At 39.7% G+C, this 27,145-nt stretch overlaps 1 protein-coding gene and 1 pseudogene across 1 annotated transcript in view; both read left to right on the forward strand.

Annotated features, from left to right (window-relative positions):
- Positions 1-27,145, forward strand: part of LOC129040574 (uncharacterized) — a 161,841-nt gene that overhangs the window by 91,528 nt on the left and 43,168 nt on the right. The window lies entirely within an intron of this gene.
- On the forward strand, positions 26,148-26,534 carry LOC129040573 (ubiquitin-like; annotated as a pseudogene).

Raw genomic sequence — 27,145 nt, forward strand, 5'->3', positions numbered from 1 at the left:
CCATGGTCCCAGATGCAGGTTCTGCCTAAACTGACTTTACTATAAAATGTCTTCATTGGGTCCAGGGTGGACAAGTTCTCAAAATGTTTTCAAAAATAGCGGCAGCCAGGAAAAGGCATACCAATATGCCCGGTAGCTATGCTATCCTAAACTATGTTTGGCAGGTGGCTGCATGAGCAATTCATTCTGCAAGCTATAAATGACACCGGTCTTGTTACTAGATGGTCATTTCTTACTGAGGACACAATTATTATTTCCTTTGTGTCTTGGAGGTGGTTACAGTGATTTAAAGGGAAAGCTTATACATGCAGGTATGTTTTCAGTCAGATTAGTGGGCAAAAACAAGGAAGCTCCCTTGATTCTTGCCCATCCTGGTCCTTTTTTTGGTTAATGCATAATGACCTACAGGAGCATATGAGGGTAAGAAACTTTCCGTCCAAGGAATGCCTTCATGCTCTTGATGTCCATGTGTTTGTTCTTTGCTCCTGAGGCCATCACCTCTACCCACCATGATTCTGGGTGACTGTAGATCATGAGACAGATTTGGGAGAATGACACCAGGAACTAAAATCTTGCCTTCTTATTTGATGAGTGAAATCAACTTTCTGAAGAAAGAGTAGAGGAGAATGATTTTTTTTTCCTCTTAGATAACCTGACCTTGAAGGTGGCCTCCACCTCTTATGCCTTAAGCCTCAGTTTCCTCCTCTGTAAAATGGGAATAATGTCTACCTGGACTTTTGTACAAATTAAATGAGATAATATAAAGGTGGGGTGGGGGAGCCAGGATAACTTCAGTCCCAGCCATTTACGGGGAGCTACCTGTCATGTGCAGGATACAGCAGACATGCCAGGAGCCCACTGATCAGGAGCCCATTGATAAGCAGAGTATTGTAAGTAATTAAGTCACATGTCTGTATAAAGTTCTTTTAGAGGAAGGGCATCTGACTTAACCTGGGAAGTATTTGGGAGTGAGTGAGCCTGGCCTGCGGATAATGTCAGGCAAGAGAAGGTGGGAATGCAGATGTGAGTCCTTAAAAAGAAGGAAAGGAAGACATAAGTAGGGGGAGAGCAACTCTAAGCAAGGAGTACGGTACCTCAAGGTGAGTGAGCTCAGAGTGGTTCCAAGTGACTGGGCTGGAAAGCACAAAGCTGGGGTGGATGAAGAGGAGGGTGATGTTATCAGAACGGCCAGACTTTCTGAAGAAACAAACCTGGCAGCAAGGTGGGAGGTCTCAAACTGGTTGGAGATCTGCAAAATAATTCTGCTGGTAACTAGCTCACTGACGGAGGTTGAAAACAAGATGTGTGTCACATATATCAAGCTCTTTCAGACATGTGTTGGGGGAACTAAGAGACTTAAGAGAGTCAAGCCCAAGCAATATTATTAATATTCTCCATCATCAAATGTTGGACCCAGGCCAGAGAACGTTTTCTGTAATAAATTTTTTTCCTGGGATTTTATCCTGTGAGATACATAAAGTTTAAGGCTGTCAGTGGAGAAGCATTCTGTAAATCAGGAACAACTGACATTTTGGTCTTTAGAAGCTAAGTAGGTATGGCTCCAATGTGAGAGGGGTGGAAATTATTTTTATTCAGCAAAGTGTCTTTGTTGGAGAAATTATAGAGCATACTACAATCATTAAGTCGTTGAGCCTTCCTCTTTGCATAAAACATTTGCTCAATTGGCCCACATATAAATCTATTTTTTTTGTTCAAAATGGCAGAGAAGCATTAATATGGGAACTGGGCTTAATAGGTTTGGAGAGAAGCATCAGTCATGCACCAGACACTCTTCTAAACACTGGCCTGCAAAGAACTGTCCTCTTTAACACACCAGGGGTTATCCAGCCTGCAGTAGTCATTCAGTAATTCAGCAAATATTTAGAAAGGGCCTTGATGTCCTAGGCTCAGCACCATACTGTAGATCACAGTGGCCAATAAGATGGACAAGGCCCTGATCTCATGAAGCTCAAGGTCTGGTTGGGGGACTTGGTAGCAATCAAATCATAAACAAGAGAATGTTAGATGGTGGGTCATGCTGTGAAGGCATTCTAACAGGATCTGGAGACAGAATGGGGAGTGGTTAGGGAAGGTCTCTGAGGTGACACTGGGCAGAGACTTGAATAAGGAGCCAGCTGTGCAAAGATCCAGGGGAGAGAAGAGCAAAGGCCTTGAGGGAGGAATGGGATTGGCAAGTTCACCAAGTGCTGTGGGGTGACTCAGCCTGAGAACTCTGAAATCAGGCTGTCCTGGTTTGATCTCAGTGCTGCCACATAATAACTGTACTAATTTGGGCACGTTACTTAACCTCTCTAAATCCTACTTTGCTTTTCTATGAAAAGGGAGCTATTATAGAACTGCTGTAGGATGCTTTTATGAGATAAACCAAGTAGAATATCTGACAAAGAGTAAGCATTCAATAAGTGTAGGTCTTCTTCATCAATAATTAAGTCAACAAACGTTTACTGAGCATTTTCTACATTCCAGGCATTAAGCTGCAAACATATTACCAGGCATATTGTCTGCTGCTGTTATCCAGTCCTACGGTTTGGGGAAAGATTTCCCTCTTTAGACTATGACCTCAGGGTACACATAGGACATGCACACAGGGGAGAAGCTATTTATTAAATATGACAGATGGTACTATGTAAGCTAAACGCTGGATTATTGTACTTGAAAACATTGGTTTCCCCAATAAATATTTATTGTGTGCCTGCTGTTAGTTAAGCAATATTTTAGGTAATGGGGATAAATTATGAATAAAATAAAGTTTCTGAGCTTATAGAGTTTACAGTTGAAAACTCTTGGCAAAGACTTATCAATGTCTAATTTGATTATAAGTTTCAACAAATAACTCTGAAAAGGCATGAGATGCATCTAATGTAACCTTTCTCTGGGTATAACTAAAACTATGTGTTTGGAAAAAGGATTCTATTTGGCCACCAAAGTTTTCACCACTCTTAATATGGAACCAATTTTTCAGTATTCAAGAGGTAGTAATATAGGGAACTGGAATGGCAATCTAAACCATTAGCTCCTTTTTTCCATCAAGAAGAAATCCAGGGGAAGCGTGTTATATGTATTGAAAGAGAATGTGTTCTGAAGTCAGACAGACCTGAGTTTGAGGACTGCCTCCACCTCTTAAGCCTTAAACCTCAGCTTTTTTTCTCTGTAAAGTGGGGATAATATCTACCTGGAGTTTTGTGCAAATTGAATGAGTTAATATAAAGTTTCCATCCCAGTCACTGATATTGGCGTGCAATGAATATTAGTTTCTAGTCTCCTTCTTCCCTACTCATCTCCTCTTCCTACTTACATTCAAATCTGGGGTTTCTTCTGAACTATCAGCAAAATCTAAGCTGTAATTATCTCTTGGTTATCTCAATGATAAAAATTTTTGCTGGGGCTAGAGATTTGAGGCATCGTTTTGGAAACTGTTATCTCAGGTGCCTTCACCTCCTGGGCTGAGATGCAGTTTTCTGAACAAGATGAGATGAACAAGGTGACACTATTGACAGCAATCACATGGGCTGGTTGTGAGAATTAAGTGAGATAATATGTATAAAAGCGGCTTAGCATAGTGCCTGGCACAAAGGAAACAAAAAGTAATAGCTGCTATGCATATGCAGGTATTTTAGGCTCTCAGACCAATTTTTCACTGCTGGATGGTCTTGGGAAACAGCCACACTTTTAGAGAATCCTTTTGTTCTAAATTTGAAACTGAGAGCAGGCAGTGTAGGCTGTGACCTCATTTGCTCTTGGACAATGGCAGTGTAGTAGCTCTTGAGACAAATGTGAATAAAATATTACTTTGGACTTTTGACAAACAACACTTTGCATAAGTATGATCAAACGAGAAACTAATGGGGTGAGTTTTCCTCTAGGACACAAATGGATAGAAAGTAGATGAGAATGAGACTTTTTAAGAAAAATCCACATTTTAGTTTTGCTAAACAGATAATCTTGAAAATTTGAGTAGTATGAGTCTTGACAATCATTCCGAGTACAAGTTTTAAATATATTCATTCAATAAATATTTATTAACACCCACTATATTCAGGCCAATATTTTCTGTCTTTCTATTCTAGGAGCCTAGGCCTCAATTTCACGGTGTATCTTGTATACTAATCCCTAGCTTATTTTCAAAGTGCAGCTAACATTCACCCAACTTCCAAAAAAGTCAGCATATTCATAGGGAACATGTACACTTTCTTTTGATTAAACTTTGAAACTTAATTAGTCCCAGGAGAGTGCAGTTGACATTATTGTCAACATTATATAGTAGCTGATCCAAAAGGACCTTGGCCAATAGTGTTCTAATTGTGGAAAGCAGGGAGAGTAAGGCTACAGGCTTTGCCAGAGCCAGCTAACCCCGCTCCATTTGTTCTTCAGGGAAGGACAGAATTTGGTTTTAAGACCAATTACGTGAGTATCAATGTTTTGAATTCATGTTTCTTTTTACATTGTTAAATTTATATATTTCAGCTTCACTTTGTTTCATCTGATGCCTTGATTTTTATCTTATTCAATCTCTAAAGTGATAGGCAATCTTTAGAGGTATTTCCCCACCATCTCCTCTTCTATTTCTGTACTCTACCCTTACTAGTACCAAAACTAGAGACAATACAAGAAAAGAAAACCACAGACTAATATCTCTCATGAATATAGATTCAAAATCCTCTGTAAAATATTAGCAAATTGTTTCCAATAATACAGAAAAAGGTTAATATATCAGGACCAAGCAAGGTTCATTCCAGGAATGAACCTGGACCATTCAGCCTGGCTGGCTGAACATTCACAATCAATGGGTATAGTTGGGAAAATATTTGGAAATTTTTGGGAAAAATGGGAAAGTATTAACAGATCAAAAAGGCAAAGCCATGTGATCATCTCAATAGATGCAGAAAAAGCATCTAACAAATTCAACATTCGTTCAAGACAAATCTCTCTGCATATCAGGAATAGAAAGGAAATTCTCAACCTGATAAGATCTTCTATGAAAAATATACAGCTAATATCATACTTAATGGTGACAGACTGGAAGCTTTCTCTCAAAAATTGGGAATGAGGCAAGGATGTCCTCTCTCATCACTGTTCAGTGAGCTTGAAAAGCAAAAGAAAGAAAGTCCATGCATACTGGGAAATAAGAAACAAAACTGCCTCTATTTGCAGACAACATGATTGTCTATTTGAAAAGAAGTTACAGATAAATAAGGGAGTAATGCCAGAATAAACTCTGTGGTGCTGGATTGCAGTCAGAGATGTCGTATGAAGTCATGTTTATTTTAATACATATACAGCTAAGCAGATACAGAAGTAAATATACATGGGTTAGTACACATACACACATAATCTAATGTTGTTCACTGAGAGCTAGGATCAGAGACATCCTTGAGTAAAGAACACACTTAGCTCCAGATTTTGGTTTCTAAACATTATTCTCTAATAAAAGGAACCCAATGTTCTTCGGAAAATGGCTAATTCTAGGGCTGGGGCAGTGAAAACATAAGATGAGCCTGGAGCATCTCATGGTGCCAGAATTTAAAGAAGTGGTTAAGAAAAAAAAGGAAAGGATGGGACATATCCAAAGGACACAGGATCCAAACTGAAAGAGTTTCTAATGGCCAAACCTAGAAAATCTGAGAAGCAAAATCAACAATGACAATATTAGATTGTAACCCCCAAATGAAACAAATATCTATAAATCCATGCTGATATAAATACATGTTTAAATAAATACATGGGGAGAAGGAACAAGTCTTACTTACATATACTAAATAATGTTAAGATATGAAGGAATTAGGGAAATTGAAAATTGCCATAAGAACCTCACAATAGTGATTACTGCAGGCAATATTCACCAACAAATGCTAAGAACAGTGGGTGAAACTTTAAAGAGAAGTGGGATAGCTATCTAGCCTCAAAGTGTCTTCCCCAAAATGTTTGTTTATTACTGTGGTGGTTTTAACATGTGTCTGCAAATTCTTTGATATCTCTCTCTCTAGGACTTGGAATTTAATTCATCTCCCCTTGAACGTGGGCTGGATTTCATGATACGCTTCTAATGTAAAGGAGAAATTAGTAACTTTTCCTTGAAGAAATCTCATAGATACTACCTTAATCCAGTGATCAAGGTTAAGTTCACCAATAATAAGACATATTGATATAATATCCCTGAAATGTTGCAAAGGGCATGTCACCTCTGTGGCATTCCTTCCAACAATCTATAACTGTATCTAATCCCAAGAAAACATCAGACAAATCCAAATTGATGGACATTCTACAAAATATTTGACCAGCTGTTTTTAAATATGTCAGGGTCACAAAACACAAGGAAAGATTGAGGAACTGTCATAGACCAGAGAACATGACAACTAAGTGCAATATGGTGTCCTGAATGGAATCCTGGAACAGAAAAGAGACAGCAGCACTGGAAAGATAGAGAAATCTCAACAAAAGCTATAGTTTAGTTAACAGAATTATACGATGCTAATGTCTGAGTTTTGATAATTGTATCATGGTTATGGAAGATGTTGACATTGGAGAAAGCTGGGTGAAGAGTAATTGGGGACTTTATGGTCTTTGCAACTTCTTTCAAAAAGTCTAAAATTAATTCAAAATAATTTAGTTTTTTACCTTTTATTTTTTATTTATTTTTGTTTTTATTTTTGAGATGAGGTCTCACTCTGTCACCCAGGCTGGAGTGCAGTGGTGTGATCACAGTTCACAGCAACCTTGACCTCCTGGGGCTCAAGCAATTTTCCCATCTCAGCCTCCCACGTAGCTGGAACCACAGGCATGCACCACCATGCCCAGCTAATTTTTTTATTTTTTTTATTTTTTGTAGAGACAGGGTCTCGCCATGTTGCCCAAGCTCACCTCAAACTCCTGGGCTCACGTGATCCTCCTGCCTTGGCTTCCCAAAATACTGGGATTATAGGCATGAACCAGCATGCCCAGCCTGAAAAATAATTTAAAAGTTGGTGAAAGTGAGCTAAATTCTTACCCATCATGGTGTGAAGTCAGTAGTTATTGTATACAATTAATAAATCAAGAAATAGTATTTTAAGCATAATATTTAGCAATACATGAGTAACTATTTGAAGAAACAGTTGAAAGAGATAAAAGTGATTGCATACGGGGAATGGGACTGGGATGGAGAAACAGTGACTTGTAGGCTTCTCTGCATCAGTGCCTTGTAACAAAACTTTTTATTCTGAAATAATTTCAGACTTACAGAAAAGTTGCAAAAATGGTACAGAGATTTCTCCAAATGTTAACATCTTACATAACCATGCTACAATGATCTAAAAGCAGGAAATTAACACTGATAGAGCATTGCTAACAACTTGCAGGTTGATGGTTAACTACCATCAATTAATCTATGAGTGTCTTCGTTGTGCCATTATGTTCTTGATCTGGTCCAGGATCCAGCCTGTGATCTCACATTGCATGTAGCTATTGTCTTTCCTTACTTTCTTCCAGTCTGTGACGGTTCCTTAGTCTTTGTTTTTTACAATTTTAGAGTATTGCTGCTTATTTTGTAGCATATTTCTGAATTTTTTTTTAAATTTTGTATTTGTCTGATGTTTTATGCTTTTCTGAACATGTATTCCTTGCTCTTGATTTAAATAAACTAATTATATAACCCAACTACATTTTACCTGGGTGATCTTTTCTGATGTTCAATGTACTTGGCCAGGAATTTATTTTCACTGTGTATGTTAAGTCTTTTCTAAGTTTCTCAATGTGGGCTTTGTTTCTTTTGGTTCCATCGTTGGTGGAGTGAAGAACAATCTTAATTTCTAGCCCCCTCCTAAGGATTTAAGCTGACAGCAAAGAACAGGTCTAATTTCCTCTGGTCGTGGGAGGAGACCAACCACAGAGGCAGGGCCTGGCCTCGGCCCATGCGGAGGTGCCTGGGGGTTGTTGAAATGAGGGCAAGCTTCCTTAACCAAAGGTTCTGGCAACCCCCACAAGGCACCCCTTCTCTTCCCTGTGACTGAGCACTTGGGTGCTGACCTTTTCAGGTCTTTGCCTGTCAAATGCTTGCCTTTGGCCCAATCATAGCTTCTCACTCCCTTTAAACAAAGAGAGTAGAGACCATCGGCATCTCCAAACGTGCTCTCTGCCTTTTGAAGCTTTGAGAGACTGCGCTGGTATAAGTCAAAGGAGAGAAAGAGAGCTTATTCATTTAGCTCATCAAAAAAAATCCCACTGTCATCATGTCACATGCAGGAGTTTATTCTTTTCATAGCTTTATTCTTTGCCCGTTAAGAAAGGAATTGTTCCAGGGCACTCATTCCATACTGTATATTAGCCATTTCATTTTTCACAGATGGAAAAAAGTACCTTTCCACACATGATTAATTTTGCAGTTGAATACCAGAAGAGCCGACCATGTGCTGGCTTTGGGCCATCCATCAGCAATCTAACATCTGTAATCTAGCCACAACGAGTCACTGTTAACATCACGAACAAATCATGGCTGGTTCATGGTCTGAGCAGTTTATGGACCTTGTGTGGGCAGAGTTTGCATTCTTCCCAGGGATTTGAAAATGAGGATGATCTGAAGTAAGGAAAGCTGCATATGAGGAGGGCTCATAGAATTTTGTCTTTAAAACATTCCTATTTGATTCTTACCAATGAGAGTTCAGAGCTCTGCCCTCTTCCTCCTTAAAGGAGAATATCAGGGAGAGAATAGTCCAGCTTATACTTTTGAAAAGAGGGGGAAAGCATGATTAGAACAATTTGAATTAAGTAGAGTCAGAACAGTGGCATAAACTTTTTTTTAATTTTTTTTACTTCTTTTCTCCCATGGATCTGAATTGTGCAAAAGAATTATCACTCACTGCGAGTCCCAGTGTGAACACTTTCCATCAAATGCTCTGACAGCACAATGTGTCATGGAGCCAGGCGGACTGGGTTCAAGTCCCAATTCCCCAGCATAGCAGTTGTCTTTGGATGTGTCACTTAACCTCTCTGTTCTCCTGTTTTCTCCGGGATCGTAATATCCACCTCACACAGTTGTTGTGAGATTTCACAGGGCAGTGCTACCGTATGTGCCGGCACCTGACACTTAGTAGGTGCTGCTGGAACTTATGTTTCTGTTTTTTCCCTCCTCTTTCCTTTCCAAAGAGAACAAGGTGTCTCTGCCAGGATTAACAGATCAAGACAACCGTTCTGGAAGTTTAGTTGAAGGGCAGATCCTTTAGAGGAAAATGAATAGCTTTATAAATTGCCTTCAAAAGTAGCACCAAGTCCTTCAGTCAGTTTTAAAGGAACTGTTTACCGCTGCATATGGCAGTCATTATTTGGAATAATAAACCCTCTGAGAATCTGAACATTCATGGGCCAACAGATGGGTCAACCTGCTTTGCAATTTAACAAAGTAATTTATTTCAATCACCGGGACAGGGCATGTGAAGATTACTAATTCAGTTCACAAGCAAAAGCAGCAAACACCACTTGGTTGCTGAATTGTGCAGCCATTATGGAAATGCACACCTGTTCAGTTGGTTTTGGGACAGTCTTCATTTCGATTAGCGTTTTGTTTTCTTCAAAGGTATGTATTAAATTGCTGTAGATTCTTCTGCTGAAATGCATGTGCTAATTGGTGTCAGGATGAGATAAAGATCTCAGTGAAAATTTATACTGTAGTGTAGATAAAATTAAGGTCATCAAAGTTGACTTTGAGAAGTAGAACAGATGTATCAGAAGTATATTCTTATAATAATTGGGCAATGTGATATTCTTTCTTTTCAAAACATTCTGCCCAGGATTTATTGGGGAAGAAAAATAGCCAGGATTATTTTTCTCTCGTCTTCAGATCTGCTTAAATCTCCCAGATCTTGACTTTATCTCTCTTAATCCATGCTCACTCTGGAGCCAAAGGAAGAGAGAAATAGAAAAGATGGTCAGAGAGCTTCTCTGGAAAAGTTTCTATGAGCTCAAAAGCGGAATCCAAGATGCTAAAAAGAACTGGGTGGTATTCCCCTTTATAGTTCTCCTCTCCTCTCCCCCAACCCCAACACTGAGTTGGACAGAACTTCTCTGATAATGTCAGGAAGCTTCACACAAAAGATGGCGCCTGGTTTGCATTTGAGAGCTGCCATATGTTAGTTACAATTACTAATACCACAAGATTGTTTTGTTGCCCTTTTTGAAGGGAAGATACTTGTTTTCTTCTGTAAAGTTGTTCTCCACTTTGATGTCTGTACTTATTTTACTTCAATACAGATGGGTTTCCTTTCTTACTATCCCTCCCAAATTATTTAATTTTTGGTTACCTTCTTTCTGCCAGAGGTTAGATTAGCTACTGGAATTTCAACTAAGCAGAACACAATTCTATCCCTCATGCAGGCAGGAAGACAGACAGGGAGGCAGCAGTTATAACTCAGTGAAAACATTGCTACAATTGGAAGTAAATGCAGATTATGAGAGAATCCCTTGTCAGTGTTCTTAGAAGGCACTTCTATAATATTTTTACATTTCCATGTATATTAGAGCAGTAAATTAATATATCAATAGAGCTGCAAAATTGTGGTCTTTTTAAAGTTTGTATTTATCAAACTTCAACACCCACATTAATTCAAGGACTGTATACATTAACTCATCATCTCAGGTCATTTGTGCTGCTATTATATAACAAAATACTTAAGACTGGGTAATTTACAAATAACAGAAATTTAGTCCTCATAGTTTTGTGGGCTACAAGGTTCAAAATCAAAGTGCCAGCAGGTTTCGTGTCTGGTGAAACCCTGTCTCTGCTTCCAAGATGGTGCCTTGTTGCTGCATCCTCCAGAGGGGATGAACTGTGTGTCCTCACACGGCAGAAGAGGAAAAAGGCCCTAAGCTAGTTCCCTCCAGCTCTTTTATCAGGCACTAATCCATTCATGAGGGCATGATTTAATCATTTCCCAAAAGGCCTCATCTTTTAGTATCACCCCAATGGGGACTAAGTTTTAATCTATGAATTTTAGGAGCCATTCAGATCATGGCACTCATTTAAAGTCAATGTCAAAAGTCTCAGTTTGAGAAATTCATGAATATGAGGCCTGGGCCAAATGGCCCTTCTTCTCCCCCATCCCCACCCCCACCTAACAGCTCTGCATTGCAGCTCCCTCTTGGTTTCATTTGGATGTCTCATCTCCCTAACTCCTGCCCTGCCCCTCCCAAGGCTCAAAATATCTTAAACCCAGTTTTTCACCTTGCCCTGAATCACCAAATCAGTTCTTTCTCGTAAAGTCTCTCCTTCTGTAAATGGCCACACGGTATTGTCATCTACTTTGCACTCCTCCTTCATCATCGTTCCCTAAAATGTGACCAGTTGTCAAGAGCTGTTGGCTCTCCATCTGCCCTATGCCCTGAACTCTTCCTGTCCTGTCCCTCCTCACTGTCATTTTCCTTATTTAGGGCCCTACCATTCACCTGGGTGGTTATCATGCCTTCCACGAAGTCTCTCCTCTTCCTGCCTCACATCAACATATTCCACGCCCTACCCACTTGGTAAATTGATCCTTTTGGTACCAAGATACCTGGCTCCCCACTGCCCACAGAATTAAATAGACGCTTACCAGCCTGAGAGCTAAAACTCTTTCTGGAATAGCCACAACTCTTATCCCTCCCTCCACATACTCTAGGCACAAGATAAATGAGAATACTGACTATTCCACAAACACATCTTTGCCTCTCCATCTCTGAGCATTTACATATACTGTTGCTCTGCCTGCAATGCCATCCCAGAGATTCTGCTTGCTGAAACTCTATCCTTCCTTTAAACTCCACTTCAAATACTTCAGGAAACCTTCCCTCCTCCCCGACCCCCTGCGTGGTGCTCCCTCTTTAGAACACTAGTAGCTCTTTGATTCTTTTAATATCTTATGGTTCTCACTTTTTCTTTTCTTTTTTTTTTTCTTGAGATGGAGTCTTGCTCTGTTGCCCAGGCTGGAGTGCAGTGGCGCAATCTCGTCTCACTGCAAGCTCCACCTCCCGGGCTTACGCCGTTCTCCTGCCTCAGCCTCCTGAGTAGCTGGGACTACAGGCGCCCACCACTGCGCCCGGCTAACTTTTTGTATTTGTAGTAGAGACGGGGTTTCACCGTGTTAGCCAGGATGGTCTCGATCTCCTGACCTCATGATCCACCTGCCTCGGCCTCCCAAAGTGCAGGGATTGGCTCTCACTTTTTCTAATGTACTGATTCCACAAATACCTAGCAAGCATCTATGAGGAGCTAGAGACTCTGGCATGTGCTGGGGTTAAATGAGGTATCAAGGATCCCTTTCCTCACAAAATTTATAGTCTAATGAAGGAGGCTGATAAGCAAACAGACAATTCCCATAGGGTGACGAAGTAGGAGAGTGTCTGATGGTAGCACAGAAAAAGGCTGCTCCATAAACTGGGGCACAAGGGCAGAAGAATCCACAGACAAATATCCCCCTCAGTTATCTATATTTTCATTTATACCTTCTAGGTGGACCTGTTCTTGAGGGAAACTGGCTCATATCACTGCATGTCCTTGAAGTCTAAGTATTGTGCCTACACATCAGCACTTACAACTTTGTTTTTTTTTTTTTTTAATATATATATTTTTATTATACTTTCAGTTCTGGGGTACATGTGCACAACGTGCAGGTTTGTTACATATGTGTACATGTGCCATGCTGGTGTGCTGCACCCACTAACTCGTCATTTACATTAGGTATATCTCCTAATGCTATCCCTCCTCCCTCCCCCAGCCCCACAACAGGCCCCAGTGTGTGATGTTCCCCTTCCTATGTCCAAGTGTTCTCATTGTTCAATTCCCACCTATGAGTGAGAACATGCAGTGTTTGGTTTTTTGTCCTTGCGATAGTTTGCTGAGAATGATGGTTTCCAGCTTCATCCATGTCCCTACAAAGGACATGAACTCATCATTTTTTATGGCTGCATAGTATTCCATGGTGTATATGTGCCACATTTTCTTAATCCAGTCTATCCTTGTTGGACATTTGGGTTGGTTCCCAAAATAGCAAAGACATTTGGGTCTTTGCTATTGTGAATAGTGCCACAATAAACATACGTGTACATGTGTCTTTATAGCTGCATGATTTATAATCCTTTGGGTATACACCCAGTAATGGGATGGCTGGGTCTGATGGTATTTCTAGTTCTAGATCCCTGAGGAATCTCCACACTGTCTTCCACAATGGTTGAACTAGTTTACAGTCCCACCAACAGTGTAAAAGTGTTCCTATTTCTCCACATCCTCTCCAGCACGTGTTGTTTCCTAACTTTTTAATGATCACCATTCTAACTGGTGTGAGATGGTATCTTATTGTGGTTTTGATTTGCATTTCTCTGATGGCCAGTGATGATGAGCATTTTTTCATGTGTCTCTTGGCTGCATAAATGTCTTCTTTTAAGAAGTGTCTGTTCATATCCTTTGCCCACTTGTTGATGGGGTTGTTTGTTTTTTTCTTGTAAATTTGTTTGAGTTCATTGTAGATTCTGGATATTAGCCCTTTGTCAGATGAGTAGATTGCAAAAATTTTCTCCCATTCTGTAGGTTGCCTGTTCACTCTGATGGTAGTTTCTTTTGCTGTGCAGAAGCTCTTTAGTTTAATTAGATCCCATTTGTCAATTTTGGCTTTTGTTGCCATTGCTTTTGGTGTTTTAGACACGAAGTCCTTGCCCATGCCTGTGTCCTGAATGGTATTGCCGAGGTTTTCTTCTAGGGTTTTTATGGTTTTAGGTCTAATATTTAAGCCTTTAATCCATCTTGAATTAATTTTTGTATAAGGTGTAAGGAAGGGATCCAGTTTCAGCTTTCTACATATGGCTAGCCAGTTTTCCCAGAACCATTTCTTAAATAGGGAATCCTTTCCCCATTTCCTGTTTTTGTCAGGTTTGTCAAAGATCAGATAGTTGTAGATGCGTGGTATTATTTCTGAGGGCTCTGTTCTGTTCCATTGTATCTCTGTTTTGGTACCAGTACCATGCTGTTTTGGTTACTGTAGCCTTGTAGTATAGTTTGAAGTCAGGTAGCGTGATGCCTCCAGCTTTGTTCTTTTGGCTTAGGATTGACTTGGCAATGTGGGCTCTTTTTTGGTTCCATATGAACTTTAAAGTAGTTTTTTCCAATTCTGTGAAAAAAGTCATTGGTAGCTTAATGGGGATGGCATTGAATCTATAAATTACCTTGGGCAGTATGGCCATTTTCATGACTAATAAAGAAGAAAAGAGAGAAGAATCAAATAGGCATAATAAAAAATGACAAAGGGGATATCACCACCAATCCCACAGAAATACCAACTACCATCAGAGAATACTATAAACACCTCTATGGAAATAAACTAGAAAATCTAGAAGAAATGGATAAATTCCTTGACACATACACCCTCCCAAGACTAAACCAGGAAGAAGTTGAATCTCTGAATAGACCAATAACAGGCTCCGAAATTGAGGCAATAATTAATAGCTTACCAACCAAAAAAAGTCCAGGACAAGATGGATTCACAGCTGAATTCTACCAGAGGTACAAGGAGGAGCTGGCACCGTTCCTTCTGAAACTATTCCAATCAATAGAAAAAGAGGAAATCCTCCCTAACTCATTTTATGAGGCCAGCATCATCCTGATACCAAAGCCTGGCAGAGACACAACATAAAAAGAGAATTTTAGACCAATATCCCTGATGAACATTGATGCAAAAATCCTCAATAAAATACTGGCAAACGGAATCCAGCAGCACATCAAAAAGCTTATCCACCATGATCAAGTGGGCTTCATCCCTGGGATGCAAGGCTGGTTCAATATACGCAAATCAATAAACGTAATCCAGCATATAAACAGAACCAAAGACAAAAACCACGTGATTATCTCAATAGATGCAGAAAAGGCCTTTGACAAAATTCAACAGCCCTTCAGGCTAAAAACTTTCAATAAATTAGGTATCGATGGGACGTATCTCAAAATAATAAGAGCTATTTATGACAAACCCACAGCCAATATCATACTGAATGGGCAAAAACTGGAAGCATACCCTTTGAAAACTGGCACAAGACAAGGGTGCCCTCTCTCACCACTCCTATTCAACATAGTGTTGGAAGTTCTGGCCAGGGCAATCAGGCAGGAGAAAGAAATAAACGGCATTCAATGGGAAAAGAGGAAGTCCAATTGTCCCTGTTTGCAGATGACATGATTGTATATCTAGAAAACCCCATCATCTCAGCCCAAAATCTCCTTAAGCTGATAAGCAACTTCAGCAGTCTCAGGATACAAAATCAATGTGCAAAAATCACAAGCATTCTTATACACCAATAACAGACAAAGAGAGAGTCAAATCATGAGTGAACTCCCATTCACAATTGCTTCAAAGAGAATAAAATACCTAGGAATCCAACTTACAAGGGATGTGAAGGACCTCTTCAAGGAGAGCTACAAACCACTGCTCAACGAAGTAAAGGAGGATACAAACAAATGGAAGAACATTCCATGCTGATGGATAGGAAGAAGCAGTTACATCTTTGGAAAGATGTTTTTGCACAAAGCACCTGAGTCTGAAATTTGCATGAAGCTTCCTTTGAGAGATGAAGCCGGCTGGGCTTCTGGGTTGGGTGGGGACTTGGAGAACTTTTCTGTCTAGCTAAAGGATTGTAAATGCACCAATCAGCACTCTGTGTCTAGCTAAAGGTTTGTAAACACACTAATCAGCACTCTGTGTCTAGCTAACCGGGTGGAGACCTGGAGAACTTTTCTGTCTAGCTACAGGGTTGTAAACACACCAATCAGCACTCTGTAAAAACGGACCAATCAGCACTCTGTAAAATGGACCAATCAGCAGGATGTGGGTGGGGCCAAATAAGGGAATAAAAGTAGGCCACCGGCGCCAGGAGCAGCAAAGCGCTGGGATCCCCTTTCAAGGTTTGGCGCTTTGCTCTTTCACTGTTTGCGGTAAATCTTGCTGCTGCTCACTCTCTGAGTCCATGCTGCGCTGCCTTTGTGAGCTGAAACACTCACTGTGAAGGTCTGCGGCTTCACTCCTGAAACTCCTGAAGTCAGCAAGACCATGAACCCTCCTGAAGGAAGAAACTCCAGACACATCTGAACATCTGAAGGAACAATCTCCAGACACACCGTCTTTAAGAACTGTAACCCCCACCGTGAGGGTCCGCGGCTTCATTCTTGAAGTCAGTGAGATGAAGAACCCACCTGAAGGAACGAATTCCGGACACACCTTGTGGGGAAATAAAAGTCTCAGGGGAAAAAAGTAAACTAGAATAAAATGCCAAAAGGATTTTTAACTCCAAAGCTTGAACTCTTTCCCAGAGCTTCAATTAGTTAACTTGCTATCTCAATAATTAGTTCCGTTTTACAGCTTTCACAAATAACGCCACAGGCTTAGGAGCTGACATCACAAAACAGTGTCTAAAGTCAAGTGGCTTTCCTCCACCTGTTACCTCAGAAACACCCCAGTACCCAAGCAGAGTGCTTGACAGAGAGCCCACAGTCAGGGTTGGATAAGCCAGTACTAAGCACTGTCCATGTTGAAATGTGGAGAAAGAGTTTAATCTTGTAAAATGCTGGCTGGGTCTCTCCTGGGACAACTAGTCTGCAGTTCCCACCTCCCTTGCACTTAGTCACTTAGTCACATGATCGAGTTTTAGCCAATGGAATGTCCCTGTCCTAATGGGTGACTTCTAGGCCGCACATTCTTTCTCCTTGCTGGAAAGCTCCCTGTTGAAGATGGCAGAGACAGAGGTGGCACTGTCAGCACCTCCATGCCTGCCTATCTGGCACACCAGGTTGGACTGTTAAGTGAGCAAGAAAAAAAGCTCCCACTATGCTAAGCCACTAGAACTTGGGGTTTATTTGTTGAACACCTGGCATAACCCTGATTAATACAATCCACTCTATGTTGTGTTCAGAAAGTGAGGACAAAAAAGCAAAACATCTCTAATGGGCTCTCTGTGAAACCAGACTTGCCTTCAGGTGAGTTGGTTGCCTTGTTTCTCCGAGTGCCTTCAGTGGGCCTTTGGAAACTTGCTTTTTTGGAGCAAAGTTAGGTAGGTTCAATAGTATGTTTGAAGTTTTCCTGTGTTAAATTTTTAAAAAATTTGTAATTTGTGGATGCAAATTCTTCATGGTTTTCACAACTGAAGAAAAATTTCCAGATGTTTCACAAAGCACTAAAATACTGTACGTTGTTTTCTTTTTCAATGGGAAATTATTCACAGGGCAATAAAAGGTTGTTTTTTCAGTAAACAGATTATGTTTCAGTCTGCGGTGTGAACACTTAAATGGAACGATGCAATATGCCACTTTTTAAAAGAGGGTTTTAAACATGTCAGTACAAACCTTTCAATCCTCTGTCCCATAAATTCAACTTTTTAAAATGAAATCAACCTGAGCCCTGTGAAAGCTCATACTGCTATATCAAAACCAGTGAAATTTGCCTGTTTATTGCCACCTATGGAATGTGGCAAAGAAACATTCTTTTCACATGGGACAATTTCTTCAACTTTACACCAAGTGAAATTTAATTACTTTTCACTTCCTGGAATCATTAGGCATTAGTTCTCCTGGAGGCGGGGCGAAAGGAGAAGCTGAAAAATAAGTCTGTGTTTAATACATTTCACCTTGGAATTTTATCCTTCTTCCCTCTACTACTGGTTATGCGGAAGTTTCAGCCCAGGAAGCCACTTCAGAAACATTTAGGAGTTCTCATCAACACAGGTACATTGACACTCAAAGCAATTCCTTGTGTCTCAACCAATATTGTCAGTGAAACAATTGGAATGTCAGGTTCTTCCAAGTTAGCGTTTTGAGATGTTTTTGTCTTTACAAAAAAGTAGTAAGTGCAGTAGCAAGTAAGCAAACAGAAGCCCGAGCAAAGCCTTCTCCAGGGTATGGTTGTATCACAACACAGGAAAAACAGAATTGTACAGAACAAGTATGGTTTAGTAACTTAATTCACATCACAATAGATTGTTTGACTCTTCAAAGGAGTTCATGGGTCCTTTTATATTTAATATTCTTTTTATATTTAATTATAAATCATATATTAAAGTTTCTCATAGAGTATTTGAATGTAGTTTATGGTAATTACCTAACAAAGAGAATGAGAAGGGATAAAATTAAAGACCCTTGTTAAAGTCACTGTCAGAAATGCGGATGAACAATCTGCAAAGACACGGAAGACGAAGGGAAAGCGAGAGTCAGTGAAGAAACACAGTGCGTCAGGTCGCATCCATGTTGTAGTGCGAGGTATACTCATGCTACATCGTGAATGTCTTTCCTCACTTTTTGGGATCCTCACCCCATGATAATGTGCAAAATGCTCTTGGTAATTACAAGACAGGACACTGCTGCTAGTTGGTTGAGACCTAAAGACTCTCTCATAATACCACTCTTTGGGAGGCACCAAAGATGAATATTGGAAAATGTAGGATGGAAGTAGACAACTGTACAAAGGAGGAACATAGCATGACTTTTTCTTGGGGTAGATATGGAAGAAGAGAGATGATTAAGTGAGAGCAGCACTTTCTTTATGGGCAAGAATTCCCATGCGTACACATGTTGGTTTTGCAGTTCAATAGAACTGGATTCTGAGCATCCTATACATCTTAGTTTTTTTTTTTTTTTTTTTTCAAAACAGTGGCAACCATTCTTTCTTAATGGATAACTGCATACTCTGTGTGTGTGTGTGTGTGTGTGTGTGTGCACGTGATGAAGAAAATGATTATCCCCCACTCAAGAGTTTTAAAATGTGGATAATTTTCGTGCTGAAAACCCAACTTGATTAAAGTCTCTATATTTCACTATGTTTAATTATCTGGACCTCTAATTTATTTGAAGGCAAATTTTCAAGATAGGACTAGAGGACATATTTTATTTAACTGTTTGTTAGCACGATCTGAAGATTATAAATATTTAGACCAGTGGTTTTGGGACCCCCACTCTTGTGTGGGGGTCACACAAATGTTGGGGAGCCCTGGCCCTCCTAAGTCTGCAACCAACCAAAACCCCTTGGCCTCTTCAGTTTCTCTACCTTACAGCCAATAGACTGTAAAGATTTCTGTGCTCTGAAATACTCCTTGATCTGTACTGAATTTCATCTGAATGTAAAGTTTAGTCAGGAGGGGTTTCGCCTTTTTAAAAACTCTCTCGCATAGTGAAGGAATGTTTTTTGAGTGCCTATATATGTTATATTCTGGGCTTTGGGGAGATTACACTAGTCAAACAGACCTAATCTTTGCATTTTTGACTAAGTGGGGAGATGGGCCTTGACTAGCAGGCTACTTCAATAGCTTGTTAGCTATTTACTGTTATGGTCAGTGTGACAAAGGATGCTTGTGGAGTCTGAGTGTGTATGAGGTAGAGCTGGGCAAAACGTCCTCAAGAAAGTGACTCTTATGCTGAGACTTCAAGGTTAAGTAGCATTTGGCCAGAAAAAACAGTCACAGGAAGCACCTTGGGCAGAGTCTTGGTTCAGGGTGGCTAGAGATGGGCAGTGTGGTGGGAGAGGAGGCTGGAGCAGGTGATTAGGTGGGTGGGGAGGGGCTGGTCCTGCAGAAGGTGGAGTGCAGTGGCGGGAAGTTGGTGCCCATTAGTAGGGCAATAAGTTTGAAATGGGCTTTGCCTAAGTAAATATTGCTTGCAAAGATTTTAGCCTGTCCATCCTTGCTGGGGTGGGTTTGGGGTTGGAGGGGATGGTCCATCATTTTTCACCTGGGCCTGACCTATTCTTTTTTAATTTTAATTTTAATTAATTTTTTTTAGAAACAGGGTTTTACTCTGTCAGCTAGGCTAGAGTACAGTGGCATGAACATAGCTCTGTGCAGCCTTGAACTCCTGGGCTTAAGCAATCCTCCTGCCTCAGCCTCTCAAGTAGCTGGGATTACAGGTGAGAATGACCATGTCCAGCTAATTTTTTTTTCTTTGCAGAGATAGGGTCTCGCTATGTTGCCCAGGCTGGTCTCAAACTCCTGGACTGAAGCAATCCTTATCTTCCTGTCCTGGCCTCCCGAAGTATTGAGATTGTAGGCATGAACCACATTTGTCCTCTGACCTATTCCTGATGGGGTTGCAAGCAGAGCCCTGTGGGCCATGGCAGGAATTTGTATAATATCCTAAGAGCAATGAGAAGCTACTAGACAGTTTTAATGAGAAGTGTGACGTATTTGTCAAGTGCTGTCAGGTTCTAATATTGAGGACTTGAATGAGGTTTGGCAAAGGGCATCAAAATATCTGAGTGTGTTCGTAACAAGTCATGACAATTAAATTTTTAAAAACTGTGTAAAGGAGGAAGGGGCTGGTTAAACATGATGACATTTGACCTGCCTCATTCTTGTTCAACCTAACAGCATATAACTGTGCTAAAGAGAATATAACTCAATATTAGTCTGTAATAGTAGTAGACTGTGGCTGTTTTGAACCAACTAATTTTTGCAGTAATTTCACTCCTAAAAAAACGTGTTCTTGGCCAAGTACAGAGGTTCATGACTGAAGTCCCAGCATTTTGGGAGGCTGAGGCAGAAGGATCGCTTGAAGACAGAAGTTTGAGACCAGCCTGGGCAATATAGTGAGACTTTGTCTCTATAACAAATTAAAAAGTAGCTGCATATGGTGGCATGCATCTGTAATCCTAGTGAGTTGGGAGGCTGAGGCAGGCGGATCCCTTGAGCCCAGGAGTTTGAGGCTACAGTGAGCTGTGATCACACCACTACACTCCAGCTTAGGTGACAGAGCAAGACCTTGTCTCTACAAAAAAGAAAAAAACCTGTTCTCAGAAGAAGCTCATGGTGGGAGGAGCAGAAACCAATGCTGACATATCAGTCTTTGATACGGAGGTATAGTAGGCAGACATGAATTTTCCTAGATTAAAAACAAATGTGTAATGAAAGTTGAAATACAAAGAATTTCTCCATTTATCTTCTTGACTAAAGAGGGAAAAAGATCATACACATTGTAGATCATGTGAATTTTAGGCTGATGATTTGAAACATTTTTATAATAATTCAGTGGCTCTTTTTGAATATCCAGATGTTAATAATGGTTCCCTGCTATGTGATTAGAAATGAATCTGCCAAGGAAAAATGAAGCCCTTTTCTCTTGGGGGAAGTTGAGTAACTTCTGTTATTTTCCCAGGCTTCCTGGGGAAGTCTATCAACATATGAATAAATGATGGGAACCGGAGTCTGGCTGGTCACTATGGAATTATCAGCCTTGTTTTCTGAGTTTGACCTTAGTTATTTACACACTCAGCTTGAAATATGGCAAATGTAGTCACTTTTCAGCTATTTCATTCCTTGAAATCTAATAGTCCTTTAAGTGTTTGAGATTGAAAAGGCTGTGCTGTTTTCATAAAGGTTTCTGCTGTCATTGGTCGTGAAGGCCATGACTTTTGCCCAAATGAAGAAATAAGATGAGGACTGGGGATTCCCTCTTCTCTATTAAATTTTTCTTGGGAGAGAGAGAAAAAAATCATCCTCTTGAAAAAGAAGCAACGTTTAAAAGCCACAAATCTCTCTTAGAGATAGAAACCCAGTAACTGGCTTGGATGGATGATTTTTGTTTTATTTTTGCATTTCTGATATGCTACCTGTTTTAATTTTTTCTTTAACACTGAAGATTCCATGCTAGGGTTGTCTTAGATCTAGGTATTTCCAAATCATTACATTCAAACATTAAAACACTCCATTTGGCCCTTAGAAACATCATGATAGTCTTCCTTTACACTGAGGAGCTAAAGCATTTCTGGTATAATGCCTAAACATAAACATACATCTGCAATGACCTCTTCCCATATGGGACTCTTTATTCAGTCCACCAACATTTATTGACAGGATTTTTAGGGATTTCTTGTCAAATGAGATCTTGTTTTGGCAAAATAAAAACTTATCATCTGAGAAATGAGAAGATCATTGCTTTTTAAGCAGCATTTATAGGACATTTAATATATATAGGACATTTAATATGTCAATATTTAATTTATTGACAGGATTTTTAGGGATTTGTTGTCAAATGGGATCTTGTTTTGGCAAAATAAAAACTTATCATCTGAAAAATGAGAAGATCATTGCTTTTTAAGCAGCATTCATAGGACATTTAATATCTATAGCATTTTGCAAAGGAGCAGAAGGTAATAATATTAATAACAATAGTTGGCATTGGGAGCTAACATTTGTTGCACACAATCAGCCAGGCACTGAGGTAAGCGCATTATATAGTTTGGCTTATTTTTTCCTCCAGCACTCTTTTGGGGTAGGTACTATTATTATCTTTATTAATAGATGAGGAAACTGAGGCTCACTAAAGTTTAGTAATTTGCCTAACACCATATGGCTAATGAAAAAGCCAGGACACAGTCCTAGGAATTTGTTTCCAGAGTCAAGAACCTTCTAGATCAGAGGCTCTCCAACTGTGGTTCATGGAGTGTTTTCTGAGAACCCATGAGATCAAAGTATTTTCATATTAACACTAAGAGGTTACTTGCCTTTCTGTGCTGACATTTGCGCTAACGGTGCAGAAGCAATGGCAGGAAAACTGCTGCTTCTTAGCACGAATCAAAGTGTTAAAATCAAGTTGTGCTAGTGGTCCTTGTGTTCTTCCCTGCCATGTATTTGTGGGGAGATAAAAAAGACAATTTCTTTTAACAACGTCCTTGATGAAGGAGTAAGAAATTATTAATTTTTCTAAACCTTGGCCTTTATGAAAAAATTTTAAAACATATTCTGTGTGACAAAATGAGACATGAGCACAAAGCCCTTCTTCTGCACACTGAAGTACAATGCTATCACTGTTTGATCGTTTGAACTGTGAGCTGTCTAGTCCTTTCTTTCATGGGGCCCCATTTTTACTTGAAAGAATAAGACAAACAATGGATACTTAGACATGGCAGATCTTTTTAGTGGCGCATTTTTACAAAAATAAACAAAATGTGCTTATTGTGTCAAGAAACTCACTGATAGTATTTATGGCTAATAATAAAATTTGAGCTTTCAAGAGAAAATTAGAATCTTGGAGATCTTGTATTCACCACCATGAGCTTGATAGCTTCAGGACACTTAAAGACTTTTCTGAGCTCAGAAGTGAAATTAACACACGCAATTTTGTGATATAAAGTAAGATATGGCAACATCTGGAAAATTGCATAACTAACAGAGTCAACCAATATTTCCCCAATGACCAATGCTTGATGTTACAAAATCATGCATGAGTAAAAGATTCATTCAATGTAGGAGGTAAACAGTGGATGGTAATGTTACAGAATATAGCAACAGTTATTTTGTATAGTTTCAGATTCCACATTATAACTAACCTTTAAGAAGCTACCACTTGTTAAGTTTTGGTGTGATACCAAACAATATCTGCAGTGATCTGATAAAGCTATCAAAATGCTCTTCCTTTTCTAAGTACATAATCGCAGTTAGAAAAAAATATGCTGGATAATCTTCATAAACTTCAATCAAAACAATATATTGTAACAGATTGAATGTAGGAGCAGATATAAGAATCCAGCTGTGTTCTATTAAACTAGACATTTATGAGATGCATAAAACTGTAAAACTATGCCATTCTTTTTACTAAACTTTTAAAATTAAAAAAATAATTGTGGTAAAATACACATGAACGTAAAATTTACCATCTTAATCATTTTTGAGTGTACAGTTCAGTAGTGTTAAGTACATTAACATTGTTGTGCAACTAATCTCTAGAACTTTTTTCATCTTGCAAAACTAAAATTTTACACCCACTAACCAATAACTCCCGATTACGCCCTCTGCCCCTCAGCCCTTGGCAACCATCATTCTACTTGCTGTCTCTGAATTTAACCACTCTGGGTACTTCATATAAGTGAAATCATATAGTATTTGTCTTTTTGTGACTGGTTTATTTCACTTAGTAACTTTCTTGCTTTTTTTTTGGAAATATAGTCATTTTCATAACAATGTTATTTATGTTAGCATACAATGGATTTCTTATTGTTATTTCAATGAACAATAAACACTTAAAAATTCTCAGTTTTAAATTCCAGTAGAATAAATGTCAATAGATATAGCCACTATACATATCTCTGTTGAACCACTAGCTGCATTACTGTAATTATTCATTTTAATGTTTGTCTTTATAATATAATATAATGTTTGTCTTTGTATTATAATATAATTATAATATAATTTAATGTTTGTCTTTCTAATAGTCACTACATGGTGACTATTGTGGCAAGGACTGTGGAGTATTTATTTTATATCTATAGGGCAGATGTTAACTGAGTATTTGATAAGTGATGAGTGCTGAAACCCAAATTACAGTCAACACACTTTGAAAGTTACAGATCAACTTGTTGTGTGAGTGCATAATGCATAATTTTAAGGGGTGCTGGAATAAACATTTTAAATAGCTATTATATAGTTTAATGTGTTTGGGAAGAACTGTAACTTAGATATTGGACTTCCCATTTCACCAATTTCATTGTTTTGTATGAACATAAAATAAGATGCCAGGTAGATAATGTTGTATATTGGAAAGGCAAAAAATTGTGAAGTTGGGACTCCAGTGCTGGAGTTGGGAAAGCAATCATAGTCATGAGCTGCATTTCTTCTGATGAATAAGTTTTCTTGCCATCTTCCTTATGGACATCTGCTGATAAGGAGAAACTAATTGGTAGAGAGTCCTTGAAATTTCCGTAATATGTACCAACATGAATTAATACAAAATACAACAATTATGCAATATGGGACTTGAAAGCAAGTATTGTACTTTATCCACTGTGATGGTTAATACTGAGTGTCAACTTGATTGGATTGAAGGATGCAAAGTATTGTCCCTGGGTGTGTCTGTGAGGGTACTGCCAAAGGAGATTAACATTTGAGTCAGTGGACTGTGAGAGGCAGACCCACCCTCAATCGGGTGGGCAACATCTAATCAGATGCCAGCATAAAATCAGGCATGGAAAGAGAAGACTTGCTGAGTCTTCCAGCCTCCGTCTTTCTCCTGTGCTGGATGCTTCCTGCCTTCAAACATTAGACTCTAAGTTCTTCAGCTTTTGAACTCTTGGACCTACACCAGTGATTTTCCAGGGGCTCTCGGGCCTTCGGCCACAGACTGAAGGCTGCACTGTCAGCTTCCCTACTTTTGAGGTTTTGGGACTCAGACTGGCTTCCTGGCTCCTCAGCTTGCAGACAGCATATTGTGTGACTTCACCTTGTGATTGTGTGAGTCAATTCTAATAAACTCCCCTTTATATATACATCTATCCTATTAGTTCTGTCCCTTTAATGAACACTGACTAATAAACCCACTAAACAATATGGGACTTGAAAGCCAGTATTAGTACTGGCTTTAATTTCAAGGCTTTCAAGACCTAATAATTATGTCTTAAACCCTCATCTTTTCTAGAGAATGACTTTATTTCTCATTTATTAAAAACCCGCCCTAATGTCTTTCTCTTAATGAATGTTCTTAGTTGCTCTAGAGCCATGGGATCATTGAGGAAATCTTTTGAATTTGATTAAAAATAGTCTGTGTTAAAAATAAAAACTCACAGAATGACATATGAAGCCCTTACCTTCTCTGTATTTTATTAGTAATACATATGGTGAATAAATACAATTGCTGCCATATAAAGCAATTTTTGGTGCTATTAACATTGTTTTCTGATTTACTATGATTTGAGTATTTATTGATCTGGGGCTGTCACTGGCCTGAAATTAATGGTGTTTAGGGTCTAAATTAGGCAGGATGTCACAACATCTTAAATTCCATAGAGAAGAGTGTCTGAGAAATGTGCCTTTTGCTGGTCTCAGTGGAGTAAAACTTTTGATCTTCTGCATACTTGGATCTGGCTTCCTGCAAAGCCATGTTGCCCACATTGGTGCCAATGGCTAAAGCTGAGTTTTTTAAGGACAGCACCAGCTTAAATTCTTGTTGCATTCAGACCAGTTGCAGTCTTGTCTCTGCTACCTTCCCCTATGAAGAGTTTGGGGAAAAAACATCATGAAAAAATATATATTCCTCCTGAGTACCTGATCCAGAGCTCAGACATTTTTGGAAGTGACTTGGCCTGATCTTTTATCTAACTGTCTAATTTAGAAAACCACAGATTGTCTGAACTTAAAGGGAATCAAAGATAAAACAAGGTTGAGGCGGCTGAGCTACAGATGCAGAGATGCAGATCTTTGTGAAGACCCTCACAGGCAAGACCATCACCCTCGAGGTCGAGCCCAGTGACACCACTGAGAATGTCAAGGCCAAAATTCAAGACAAGGAGGGCATTCCACTTGACCAGCAACGTCTGATATTTGCGGGCAAACAGCTGGAGGATGACTGCACTCTCTCAGACTGCAACATCCAGAAAGAGTCCATCCTGCACCTGGGGCTGCACCTGTGAGGTGGCATTATTGAGCCTTCCCTCTGCCAGCTTGCCCAGAAATACAACTGCGACAAGATGATCTGCTGCAAGTGCTGTGCTCGCCTGGACCCCCGTGCTGTCAACTGCTGCAAGAAGTGAGGCCACACCAACAACCTGTGCCCCAAGAAGAAGGTCAAATAAGGCTCTTCCTTCCCCCAAGGGCAGCCTCCTGCCCAGGCCCCATGGCCCTGGGGCCTCAATAAAGTGTCCTTTTCATTGACTGGAAAAAAAAAAAAGACAGAACAATTCAACACACCTTTTTTTTTGCAGTTGATGAAACAGAACTAGAGAGGCTAAGTGGCTTGCCCTAGTCAATACTGAATTGGTGACAGAACAAGGGCTAAGCCCAGGACTCTCATCGGTGGTTTATTTTCTTTCAGCTGCCTGCTGATGGGGAACATTTGTGGGACTTCTTTGAATGCATTCTTGGGGAAATATAGTGAAGTGGGATCAATCCCACCCCAACTCTCTCTCTGTTTATGTCTCTCCCTCTCTCCCTTGCACACACATAGACACACAGGGTATTCCAGTCACAGTTCCAACAGCTTTGTGACTTTGCTTGGTCACTTAAGCGAGCTAAGGCTCAGGAGTGTATTCTGCTTCAGGGAGATGGTGATACCTGTGCTGGCTGTTGCATGTATTCCATGAGAAGATATATGTGGAAGCCCTTCATGAGATGTAAAACCCTATAACTAGTGTAACAGGGTGGTAGTGACAGAAGATTTTAAAGCAAAGTTCCAAAATGCTTGTTC

The sequence above is a fragment of the Pongo pygmaeus genome, chromosome 6 (genome assembly GCF_028885625.2).
Source record: "Pongo pygmaeus isolate AG05252 chromosome 6, NHGRI_mPonPyg2-v2.0_pri, whole genome shotgun sequence".
NCBI classification, from domain to species: domain Eukaryota; kingdom Metazoa; phylum Chordata; class Mammalia; order Primates; family Hominidae; genus Pongo; species Pongo pygmaeus.